Source organism: Mus pahari, chromosome 23 (genome assembly GCF_900095145.1).
Source record: "Mus pahari chromosome 23, PAHARI_EIJ_v1.1, whole genome shotgun sequence".
Lineage (NCBI taxonomy): Eukaryota > Metazoa > Chordata > Mammalia > Rodentia > Muridae > Mus > Mus pahari.
In genome coordinates, this window is record NC_034612.1 from 38,035,577 (window position 1) to 38,048,535 (window position 12,959).

General features: G+C 47.3%; 1 protein-coding gene across 4 annotated transcripts in view; it reads left to right on the forward strand.

Annotated features, from left to right (window-relative positions):
• The first annotated feature begins 1,748 nt into the window (after window positions 1-1,748).
• The window catches only part of Mtus2 (microtubule associated scaffold protein 2), a 360,212-nt gene continuing 349,001 nt past the window's right edge, over window positions 1,749-12,959 (forward strand). The window contains exons 1-2 of one of the 4 annotated variants that reach the window (XM_029533662.1): window positions 1,775-2,463; window positions 11,595-11,672. The gene's annotated coding sequence lies outside the window, so the exon portion shown is untranslated. Of the gene's footprint in view, window positions 2,464-11,594; window positions 11,673-12,959 lie in introns of all 4 variants that reach the window. The other 3 variants (XM_029533660.1, XM_021222671.2, XM_029533663.1) reach the window with 3 other exon arrangements.

Sequence of the window (12,959 nt, forward strand, 5' to 3'; positions counted from 1 at the left end):
TTTCTGAGTTCGAGGCCAGCCTGGTCTACAGAGTGAGTTCCAGGACAGCCAGGACTACACAAAACAAAAACAAAACAAACAAACAAAAAGATGCTGGCATCCTCTTTGTTTTCCTGGCAGATCTCAAGGAGTCACAGTTGTATGCCTTAGTTGTTTCTGCTCCCATGACTTCAGTGCCTTGCCTTGTGCTGCCGTGGAGACAGGCAGGTACACAATGGCCTAGAGGTATTGGTCTTTTCGGTGGTCCTCGCTAGGAGGGCATTCTGTTGGCTCAGCAGTGAGATTGGCAGGGTACCAGCAGGGCGAGGAGGAAGGGCTCACGCACTCTGTGCCTGAGAAGACATTGTGTTGAAGAAGCTGGTGCCTGTCAACTGGAGTGTGAGGCTCAAGGAAGAAGCTAAGCAGAGCTTCTGTAAAGAGTTTAATGAACACAGTGAGCAGATGTGGTGGAAGATGGTCAGGTCTGCCTGCGGGCGGGGGTGGGGGGTGGGTGCGTCCCCGGAGGAGTGGGAGTGGCCCGAGGAAGGAGCATAGCTGCGGCGCCAGGACCTCATTCCTTCCACCTGGGAGGCACCGGGCTTCACAGAACACCCAAATAGGAAAGCGAATGGCGAGACTTTTCTGTCTTTCTAGGTTTAAGTCAGGCTGAGTGGGGGTTTGTGAGTTAGGGGAAGGGAGGGGGCGAAGGCTTAAATGAAATGAGCTTAAAGTTTGATTTAGATTGGACTGGACTTTGTAATAACAGCCAGTCAGACCGCTTGTTAACACCAGAAGGTGACAGGAAAAGCGATAAAACGTGCCCTAGATTCCTCCAGAAGAAATGGGAGGCCACATAGAATAATGGAAAAAGACAGCCGTGTGAAAAGTGCTCTTTCATGATTTCCCTTCACTGTATAGACCAGTTAGTACAAAAATTCAGCTGGTATAAAATGTTGCTCAGCACAGCAATGCTGGGGTGAGGGGAGGGAGCCCACTTTCCTCACGCTCCCGACCCCCAAGAGAAAGCGAGCAAGCACATCAGTTAGCCCACCCTGCCACCATCTCATCGTCCTTCTCTGTCAGTCTGTCCCAAATCTTGTGAACCAGAGGCTGCAGAAGCCCTCCGGCTGTCTTCAGGCTTCCCAGGTGCGCTGCTTTCAGGAGACCTGGAAGGGCCACTGAGAAGTCCTGCGTTCATGTTTACTTCTAAGGAACGTTGTGAACGTTGTGAGAGCAGGCAAGCTTGCGTTGAGACAAGAGCCTTTCAAGAGGGTAGCCGGCTACGCATTACCCCTAGATTTGAAGGCAGAGGCAGGAGGATATCTGTGAGTCCCAAGCGAGATCCTGCCTCAAACACCCAACTCCTCCACCTCCACCCCCGCCAAACCCGCACTCAATCTCACACACAAAACCCTTACAAGAGACTACTTTAGTCTCCTGTCCATCAGCCCCGCTACATCCCTTCCGAGTTCACCCGCTGGACTCCAATTCTTCCTGCTGCATGCAATTAAAAGAGGTTCTCTCTTCCGATTTGACCACATCACATCCCACTCGTGGGAGTCGGGGCCACGAGGCTTTAGGTTGGCGACCTCAGGCTGCTTCTCCTTTCTCTGGGGTCTGAGGCTGGCTGGATGCTCCGGACCACTGTGGTCCCGTGAGCTGCCGGGTCGTGTCCGGCCGGCAGAGGGCGCTCGGCTCCCCCCACGGGGCTCCGGCCGAGAGGAGGCGCCGGGGCTCGCGAGCATCACCGGGCGGCCGGGAGGGGGTGCGCGCCTCGGGCGCTGCAGCCGGGCTTCTGTCACCGCGGACAGCACCTCACTGGAGGGTGGGCGGGAGCGGCGTCTTTGTCCGGCGAGGCGTCCTCAGCCCGGGCCATCCCTGTGATCAGAGCCGGGCGGCCTGGGCGGTGCCCAGCGGTGAAGTGCGAGGGCGGAGGGCTGGCTGCGGCTACGGCCCCAGGTACCCCGGTGCCCTAAGCTCACCACCTGCGCCACCTCTGCCCGCGCTCTGTCAAGTTACAGAAGACCCGGGTGGGTCAGGAGTCTGGACGCGTGGGCGCGTTGCAAACTCCAGCTGCGAAGGAGCTGCGTGCGGAGGTAGCCCTGCCCGGGATGCTCCCAGAGGCTGCTCTGGTCTCTCTGCACATCCTTCTTGGCTCCTCCAGACCCAGGTGAGAGACTGCTGTCCGCGCGTCCGGATCCGGCTGGAGACAGGTGCAGAGCGGGGCGGAGGCGGTGCCTTTTGCTGGCTTCTCTGGCATCAGAGAGCCCGCTCCCCGCTGCCCACATCTTCTGCTCCGCCGGAGAGAGGCTGCAGCCCACTCGCACCTTCCGGGGATGTCAGGTTGAGCACGGTGTTTCAGAGGCGACAGCGGGTTAGCCTAAGCGAGCTCCCACCCCTCTCCACCCCCAGCTCGGGATAATTCGGTCCATGTCTTCGTCTTAATTTAGCACCGATGTGTTATTTCCTTGGAGCCCTAGAATGGTAAGGCTTGCTCCATCCATTTTTCAACCCCCTTCATTCTGAGTCTGTGCAGGGAAAGGCTTGCAAGTGATGTTACTACCGTTCTATTTTAAATACAAACACCCAGAGAAGTATGCTTGGCGGCATGCCAGAGGCGCCTGCACTCTTTTGTTATGTAAGTGCTTCACAGGAATATTTGCTGGTTGGTAAAGTTAGGAGCGATTACCAGAGAACGTAAGAGCGCAGGAAGTCAGATCCATAATTTCTGTCTCAGCTCAAAACTTTCCTTCAGGATAAGCATGAGATGGTTTTGATATCATTTAAAGGCGACACGAGGTCCTTTCAAAAGAAAAAAAATCATACGGTAGACTCTCAAGCGTTAAGACACAAAACAGGCTTTTTAATGAAGTCTGTTATGAAAACCAGTGGGACGTCTTCTGACAATATAAAGAGGTGGGAAGTGACTTAAAGAAAGAGATCCCTGTCACATAGCCGTTTTGGCTTTTAAATTGTTAGGTAGTTTTATTTTGCTGTCACGTGGACATGGCTAACTGTGAGTTGACAGGTATTAAAGATCTCGGCTCACACGTACCGTAATTTTTCAGGTACTAAGATGAGAGTGGAAAGCATCAGATACGCGCATCCTGTTCTTACTGGTTTCTGGTGATGGCGTTTGTTTTGTGTATGGCTTTCTGGTGCTTGGCATGTGGAGTCAGGGCTGAGACTGTTGGTGGACATCGTTTCGTGCTTCGTCCGTGCATAAGGTGGGGCTCGGTGGGTTTGAGGTACCCCAGCCAGGCGTGTGGCATATAGGGAGAGAAACTTGTGTTTGACCAGAGAGAAGCTAATAGATTTTAGCCCGGGTCTTTTTTCATCTAAGTGATTTTCCTGCTTGTTTTTCTTGCAAAGAAAAACGGTGTGTACCAGGGACCCTTAGTTCCACAGAGGGTACCCATGGGAGTCTTAATGGGGGTACAGTGCATTGTGCAGAGGAAACCCTGAAAGTTCAGTAGTCTTGGCAAGAGGGAGTGCCTTCTTTTTGTGTGCACGATTTAAAAAGAAAAATTGTTTCACCAAGGATTATTTTTCTCACTGAATGGACGTTTTCATATACTATATAGGAGTGCGAACTAGTCAGTCAGGTGCACAAAAGCCTTTTCGGTATTCTTAAGGACAGAGGGAAAGCTGGCATCTTTTATAAGTCCACATTTCCACAGCTTGGGGCAGGCTTACTGAGGCTTTATGGGAGCTTATGTAAGAGCCACGATGGTGCTTTTGGTACTCGGTTAAACTCCCTGCTTTGGCTATTACATAATTGACATGGAACTAGGCTGTCAGAGCTGAAATCGTGAGGGAGAATGTATAAAAACCTAGGCTCAAGTGGGATGCACACCACACACACACACACACACACACACACACACACACACACACACACGTCTTTATAATGAATAGCTGCTGCCAAATTAGAGGGAGCAGCAGGGATGGTCGTTTGTGAACGGGAGATAAGAACTGTGTCAGGAGGATGGCTGGAATAGATAACTGTTAGGTTTAGCAATTTTCTAGAGATCTGAATGCTGGCTGGAAACGACTGCAGCCCTTTCCATGCTGGCTGATTCCCTTGCCACTCTCTCAACCCTAATTTTATAAGTCCAAGTTTCTATGAATCTTGAATCTGTTCCATTTTCTGTTATGTTTAAATGTTACCTTCTAAAATAGCCTTTCTATTATTATTATTATTATTATTATTAATTATTGTATATGAGAACACTGTAGCTGTCTTCAGATACACCAGAAGAGGGCATCTGATCCCTTTAGGGATGGTTGTGAGCCACCATGTGGTTGCTGGGAATTGAGCTTGGGACCTCTGGAAAAGCAGTCAGTGCTCTTTACTGCTGAGTCATCTCTCCAGCCCAGCCTTTTCTTTTTGGGAAAAAAAAATTTTTTTTTTTTTAATGTGTGTGTTTGCCTGCATGTCTGTGTACCATATGCATACAGTACCCATGGTGGCCAGAAGAGGGCATCAGATCCCCTGAAACTGGAGATACAAGTGGCTGTGAGCTACCTTGTGAGTGCTGGGAATCAAACCCAGCTCCTCTAGAACAGCAGCCATGATATTAACTCTTGAGCTATCCTCCCAGTCCTCCCACCCCACCTGCCAAACCTCATGGAGCTACAGCTTCCTGATCCCATGCTTTGTCATCTCTCGGGACTACTTTTTGGATCATTGTGTGATCTGGAGAAAAGAAAAACAAACAAACACCCCCTCCCCGCCCCCCCCCCAAAAAAAAAACAGCACCAGGAAAGGATACGTTTGAAAAGTAAGGGGCAGCTCACCTGCATCTCAGAGGCAGGCTGCCAAGAGAAAAGGAAGAAAACAAAACAAGACCACTATGAGCTATTCATTAAAAAATGTTAATGGGGACAGAGAGCACCGGCTCTGTTGGAGACCTTCCTGTATAAACTCTTTAGCATCTCTCTCAAGTAGGAATTTCAAATAGTGAACAAACAAACCCAGCCTTGGGAAATAACCCACAAGAAACAAAGTATGCTGGGAAGGACCAGATGAGGCAGGAGGCTGTCTGATTAGCAGTCTTCTTGGTGGGTAAGAGCCTTTAAACGGTGTGTGAGAGGGGAGTTTGCTGAGGAAGGGCTCCTTTTTCTGACTGGATTTCTACTTTCAATTTGAACTTGAATGTCTTCAGACCTTCCCTTTTTGACTCTTCCCATCACAGAACATGATACTCATCTATCATCATCTGCCATCAGTCACTTTCTATCCATCCATTTCTATCCACTTACTATCTATCCATCAGCTGTCCTCCAGCATACACAATTCATTATCCATCCATACTCTGTCAGCATCACCCATCCATTTATAAAGACGCCGTCCTTCACCAGACACATGGGCTCCCTATGAGCTCTTTCCTCAACTGGGGCTTGACACTGGCCTAGAAGATCTGCACTTTCATCGTGAATGATTTTGTTCTTCTGTCCCCTACCTATGAGAACACAGCTTGTAGTGGGCATGGAATGACCTAGCAAAGACTTTAGCTGGGTTTCCTTTTGTTACATCATTTATTTAAAAAGTGAAACAAAAACCTTAACATTGTAAATTGTCTCTCCATCATTTTGGGAGGCAAACCTGTCTCTATCACCCAGGGATGCATTTCTCAGAGACCTTTTGAAATGTGCTCACTAGGAAGGGCAAGGCTCTGCCTCCAGTCTCTGCAGAAGGATAAGACCTAACCATGGCGATGCTAGCTTGCAGCCGCCCCCCCCCCCATCACAGACATTGAATCTTTCTTTCTTTCTTTCTTTCTTTCTTTCTTTCTTTCTTTCTTTCTTTCTTTCTTTCTTTCTTTCTTTCTTTCTTTCTTTATATTTCTACTCCCATGATTCTGACCCCACACTCATGGGCAGGAGTTAAGTTCAAGTGGTAGTTGTTGTCGTCGTCGTTGTTGTTGTTGTCGTCCTCCTCCTCCTTCATCTTCCTCTTCCTCCTCCTCCTCTCCTTCTCCTTCTCCTCCTCCTTCTCATTCTCCTTCTCCTCCTTTTCCTTCCTTCTTCTTTCTTCTTTCTTCATTCCCCTCCTTCTCTCCCTCCCCCTCCTCCCCTCCTCCCTCCTCTTCTTCTTTGAGAGGGTTTCACTGTGTAGCCTTGGCTGTCCTGGAATGCTCTGTGTAGACCAGGATGGCCTCAAACTTAGAGACCCACCTGCCTCTACCATCTGAGTGCTGGGATGAAAGGCATACATCACCACCTTGTAAAGTTCAAGTTCTGTAAGTTCTTTCCACTCATCCTGAATAAAATCTGTGCTTACTGCAACTTGGTGTCTGGGTTAAAAATGCATCACCATCATACAATGTTCTAGGCACCAGGATATACATAGTGAAGAAAATGGGAAAACACAGTGCCCTAAAGGAATCAGATGAGCATAAGTAAAATGTCGAATGGATTAGGTCCAGCGGAGGAAAAGAAGTCAGATGGGGGGAGAAGTAGTTTGGTGGAGAGAATCACTATTTCTAGTCACATGGACAGGAAAAGCTCACTGAAGGGATATAGTGCTGACACTCAAGGGTTCCCAGCAAGGAAGGCACCCACTGGGGCCTCTCTGGGCAGAGGACAGTTGGCACCTGGGAGCCAGGGCTAGGGGCAGCACTGGGAATTCTCATGCTAATATAATGAACGAGCAGCAGCTTGCTCTCTGTGGGAGAATGAGTGTTGGCATGTCCCTTCAGGGCTTATCCGTTGATGTCAGCTTGAGAGACAGGGGTAACCAAGGTTTCTCAGGGCATCAGAAACCTGATCTGGACCCCTGAGTAGGAAGAGAGGCTCTATGTCCTCTCTGGGAATTCTCCTGGTCTGTTTTAGGAAAGAGGCCAGCAGGCAAGTTCCATGGCAACCTGGACTTTTGCCCCTCACCTGAGGAATGTATTGGAGCTGTGGTGGAGAACCACAAATTTCATCCTTGAGGATTATCTCAATAGCTGAAGAAAATGAGCCAGAGAAAAGCCCACCTGAAGGCAATCTGGCTGTACGGTGCGAGGAAGAGAGGTGTTTAGTGTGGCAATGAGGATCCTGGACACCCAGACCTTGCATCCGATGGCTCGGACATACGGTTGTGGGAATGTGTGCATCTGAACCCAGACTTCTGTAGATCCTTTAGGCCAGAAGGTAGAGAGGCCCCTGGGAGAATGGAAGCTAGAAACTGGCTGATGTTTTACCTGGGCACAGAGGCTGAGCTTGGGGTGCAGGCCAACGTCTAGGCTAAATGCTTATTTTTAAAAGACTGTGGCTTGTAACCACATTTTACCTCTGAGAGCCCAGGGACATGCTTCCTGTGTGGAGTCTTGGTCAGCAGTGGCAGAAGGAACCTCAGAGCAGCTTTGATGAGCATGTGCAGGTGACAGTTATGGGCGGCTGCTGAGTCTGTGGCTGCATCTTGTGTTGCTTTGGAAACTTGGGAAATGCAGCATTCAAGGGCATTCCTGGCTCTTGGTACTTTCAGGTGCCATGAATGGGTCATTACAGTGGATCGATCTGTATGCATAATGTAAAATCCAAATGGATTGCAAAATAGGTTTAAAATTTTAGATCACAACAGGGCATAGTGGCCTTTAACCCCAGCTCTCGGGAGGTACAGGCAGGTGGATTTCTGTGAGTTTGAGACCAGCCTGGTCCATATAGCGAGTTTTAGGGCAGCCAGGGCTACATAAAGAGACTCTGACTTGGGGGGGGAATCACATTCCCAGGCACTTGATATGCTATTAGCTACTCAAGACTTCTTTGGGTGGTTTTCTCAGTCAACAGTCTTACCTTCTGCTAAGTAAATAGAAAACAAGTGATTAAATAAATAGGGCAAGTGACTAACGTCTGGGTCTCTTGTTTTTATTTTCTGTGTTGTTACCACAGTGTGTACTAGATGGAAGGAGAGATGCTAGTTCAATCTGGTGATCCGGTGCTTGCTTCGTGTTTCCCAGGAATGGTAATTTTCTTTTAGGATAATGAATGGCCCTTGTCCTGGACTGGGCAGCTTGAAGACACTTGATACTTCTCCATGTTTGCCCTGTGCACTCCATGGACCTACAGCCCCACAGATTCAGTTCCTAGATCGAGTGTAGGAGGTGAGCAGTGGGTGTGGTTAAGGCCAGCCCAGTGCTGATGACAGGTTGATACTGGTGCTGGGAAGTCTCCTGCAGACAGAAGAGGCATATTCGCTGCTATAGTACATCTGCCCAGAAGCAAGTTGAGATTGATACAGTGATTTTTTCGGTGCTTTCTAGACGCACAGCAGAGACAGCACGGAGCACAGAGCCATGGGTTATAGGAAATGACAACAGAGGCAAACGGTAGGAAAGCCAAGTCCCCACACGTTGCCAGATGGCTGCTGTAAAGTACTAATCCCAAACACAATATGAACACGGTCTCTGCGAAATGACTGGAGAAGTAATCTCAAACTACCAGAATTAATTAATTGTCTCTGCGCTGCACGGTTTGAAATTACTCATGCAAAATACCTTCTCAGCAAGACAATCTTTTCTACACACAGATGGGGACTTGTCACATATGCCCAAACCATTTTTAGTTTCCACTTATAATATAAAATATTTATTTATTTTTATCTTACGTGTTTGGGTGTTTTGTCTGCATGTATAGCTGTGCACTGTGCATGCAGTACCCACGGAGGCCAGAAGAGGGTGTCAGATTCTCCCCTGGAACTGGAGTTACAAATGGCTGTGAGCTACCATGTGGGTGCTAGGAATTGAACCCAGGACCTCTGGAAGAGCAGCCAGTGCTCTTCACCACTGAGCCATCTCTCCAGCTTCTATGAAATCATTTTAATACAATGACGTTGTCTTTGGTTCTGTGTTTCGGGTACCCAGAAGCCACGAATATTTCAGGCTTTTAGACACATATCATGGTGTACACAAGATTCTGACATCACCTCTAGCACATCGTTAATTTATTCTTAAGACGTTTACTCACGGTCTTTCTCAGAAAGCACACAACCCCTTGATACATGTAACGAGACAGGCATGGCATCATTTTCTTGTCCTCCCTTGTCCCGTGGAGGAGGCTGTGAGTCCTGCCTGGGTCAGGCGGTGGGGGACAAGAAGGGCTTCGCTAAGGCGATGCTTCGGAAGATGAAGGGCGGAGCAATTCAGGAGACACCAGGAGGAAAGGCAGGGCTGTGTGCGGAATCGCCACTAGCTAGTGTGTGCTCAGCAGTTTGGTTCACTTGGGACAGGCGTGTGAGCATCTTGCCCAGGGAGTGGTGTGGCTGAGCTGGAGCTGGAGGCTGAGCTACCAGAGGCCACTTGCTAGGGAGCTAGGATGCCCTTCCTTGTTAGTAAGCTATGGGAGGCCCTCCAGTGAGATTTGTGTTCTTGCTTCAGCATGCACACATGCCATTGACTTTTCTTATTTCTCTTCGGTCTTCTGCAAGACAGGGGTATTGAGATGCCAGGGGTTACTATGAAGATTAAAGGAACTAGCGGTGGTCCCATCTATGACTCCCATGTCTATAGAGACCGTCTCCCCGGCAGACTCCATACACTGAACTCATAGTTCTTCTTCAGCGTGTCCATACTCTAGTGCATTCAGAGAACAGTATTAAGAGTACACATCCTTGAAGCATCAGGATCAACCATAGGTCTGGTATTTAGAAATTATGTCCGTGCTCTGTGTGTGTAGATACCTTTTTATTTTTTTTTATTGTTTACCAATGTGCACAGTCTGTTTCCTTAACCTTTTTCTATCTGAGGCCCAGGGCGTTATACCAGGTCCATGTTCTGTTGTTAGACATGATCTAGAGAACCCACTCTGGCCACAGTGGTCATTCCCTATGCCTCAGGGTTCCTCTGTGTGAGGTTGACCAGTTGCTTCTTGGCCAGCCTGTGGTCCTCCACGGAATGCCCTTATCCAGTCTGGCTTTCCCATTGCATCTCCCTTAAGGACCCTCTGATGCTCTCTGAGAAGTCGGATTGGTTCTGAGGGAAATGGTTGGTTTTTCCCTAGCCTTGCCAACTTGGACTCTTGCATTGCTCTGTCGAGTTCCAACGGCAATTTTTGGTGTCGTGTTTCGATCTTATATTTTATCTCCACGTTTAGAAAATAGGGACAGAAAACAGGTGACTGGTACTCAAGAGATCAGTATGTTTATTTGGCAGGAGGGTGCTCGTCCATGAACACAGAGCGAAAATAAACCAAGTAAAACTGAAGGGAGGCTGCTGATGTAATGGGTCTCCTGGTGGGAGGGAAACGCCTTCCACCCTTTCCTGTTCCCACTCAGAAAGAAACACGTTTTTTTGAACATGTAAATTTTTGGTGCCCAGGGATTCACAACAGCTGCTCTCTCCTTGGCTTTTCATCCCAACAGTGCTGTGCATACTATGAATTATGTCAAGGGTGGTGTGGCAGGAGCGGGGGGTTGTGGTAGACTCTTAAGATAGATGGGTTATTAATATATTTATCAGACAGGAGTGGATTCTTTCCATTCCGTCTGGGCTTGGCTTAGGACCTGCTTAATTTCCTCGGTGTGGTGTGTGTGGGTCCCACGTGGGCACCTGCTCCCCGTTTCCACCCCCTCTCTAGCTCTGACATCCATCCTCAGCCCCGCTGTTCCTGCCCCGTCTTGCCTCAGCCATGCCTGTGATCCTGGCCACAGGTTTGTTTTTAGAGAGACCTCGTGCATTGCAAAGGGGAGGCTTGGGAAGGCACTGGCAGTTGCTGTGGACAGAAAGGAAGAGCTGAGGAGCAGCACAGAGACCTCCAGATGTGGAGAGAACACAGGTTTTATCTTTTGGGGGCACCAAGGGACTGTTGACACGGAGAAGAAAATTGATCGATGTTAAGTAATACATAGTGTTGGATATTTAATTGTTTATAATAATCCCCCCAATCTTGTCCCTCATTTTTTTTTTCAGAAAAATTTTGAATTTTTCATTTGTTTCCTAGGTGAAAATGGTTGAATATTGAACGTTGTGTCTGTCCCTCAACCCAAGATGAGCAAATATTTTGTGATATCTATTCCAGCAGGTTTTAGAGGGAAATCTATCTTTCCCACTATTTAACATCGGGTCTTTTTGTGATTTGATTGAAGAAAAAAAATGATTGTTTTTGTTCCTGAGTTTTTGGGAAATAATTTTTAAAAGGAAGTAATTAATATTTTCAACATTTTAAGGTCCATAGTTTCGCTGGTTCTTAATTTCTCCTGGAGTAAAATAAAATTAATATGGAAGAGGTTACATGTAGTAGCATTTACATCACCGAAGAGCCACACAATGGACACAGACATCATGAATTAGAGGCATGTGCTCCCCAAAAGAATCTCAACTTCTTCAATAATTTCATTTCTGTGGGGGTGTTCATGATCATTAACTACTCAAGGGATGAAGACAGAGAGGAAATGCAGTCATGTAATCCACAGGGGATTAACCAGAAAATAAGATTAAATGGCTCCCAAATCCTAGCTTTATCCCGTAGGAGCTCACGGGATGACACTAACTCGATGTTTGTGCAATTACAGTATAGAGCCAAGAACTCTATGGCATGAACCCCATTCCAACGGGATGCGTTATCACGATGCTATTGCTTGGCTTTTGCTGCCTCTCTCTCCCGGTGTTTTCAAGTCTCTTTTTCTTTCTCAGGTTTCCACAGCTGGATTGTCTGCGAGACCAGATTGTGACCAGTGACCCGGAAGCTTGTTTTAGGGGTCAGGGGTCAGGGTGAGTTCATATACAGTCCTCTTTCATTTATTATTCGCTTTGCAGTCACCCCTTGAGTGCCTTACACTTCCTGCTCTCTCCCAGCAACGGGCGTCACTGTTTTTAATTTATGTTTTTGCAAGCGATGTCATTTATTTAAAAGGCCACCGACAATGAATTCTCCTACGAAAGCTTATTTCATTTTGCCTATTTAAAAGTGCGAAGAACACATTCAGATGGCAATTGAGACCCAAGTTCAAGCTTCATGTTTTGTTAATGGTCTTACAGATGCAATAGACATCTCTTTCTTAGTGGTAATTAATCTTCTACTATGACAAAAGGTTGTCTTGTTGTTGTAGTAACATCGATGGACAGAAACGGGGCAAGAAGCTGCAGCAGTATGGGGCTGGGTGTTGGTGTAGACGGTGAGAAGGTTTGCTGAACTATGTGCTTGATAAACCCAGAAAAGCCTGCCTGGTGGCGTGTACCTGCAAACCAGCACTTGGAAAGCAGAGACAGGAGAATTACTGCCAGTTGAAGGCAAGCCTGTGCTATATAGTAAAAGTTTCAGGTTAGGCTCAGCTGCTTTATCTTTGTCTTCAAACCAAAAACTGATCAGGAAAAAAACCCAGAGCCAAGAGAGCAGAGCTGTACCAGTGGGCAAGTCGAGGCTCTAGGAATAAAACCCGTTTAACCAAGATCAGAAGCTGTAGTGAGCAGCGGTGGCCATGGAGAGTTTCAAACACTTTGGAAAGCTCTTCTGCGGGAGGGATGTTTGTCCCATATGGCATTATGTGCAAATTAGACAAAAGCATTCCTTCCATATGACATTTTATTCCCATGTAATTGGAACATTGTTGAACTAAACCGATTGTTGGAAAAAGATACTTTATTACCATATGCTAGAAAATTAGAATGTAAGTAGTCAAATTACCTACCAGGAATGTATCCAAGTTTTAAGAGAGATACAATTTAAAAAATAACCGATGTCCGGGGACTTCCGGGTGAGTAGGGAATGCCTTCACCAAAGTGTGGCAGTTTTCCACCTTGCACAATCTGAATGCCCTTCAGGGCGGTCCTGTATTGTTGGGACCCAATTCATGGTATGCAAGAAAAGGAGTTTTTTGTTCTGTTCTGTTCTTAGGAGATGGAGAATTGAAATAGGAGTTTGAGGCATGGCTTTTATTGGAAATTTAGGTGGTTTGAAAGGAATTTGACAGACATGTTAAAAGCGTCTGTAGGTTTCAGGTATTTTTGTTTTTCTGGGAAAGAAATAGAAACTATTTTAAATGAAAATTCTGGCTAATT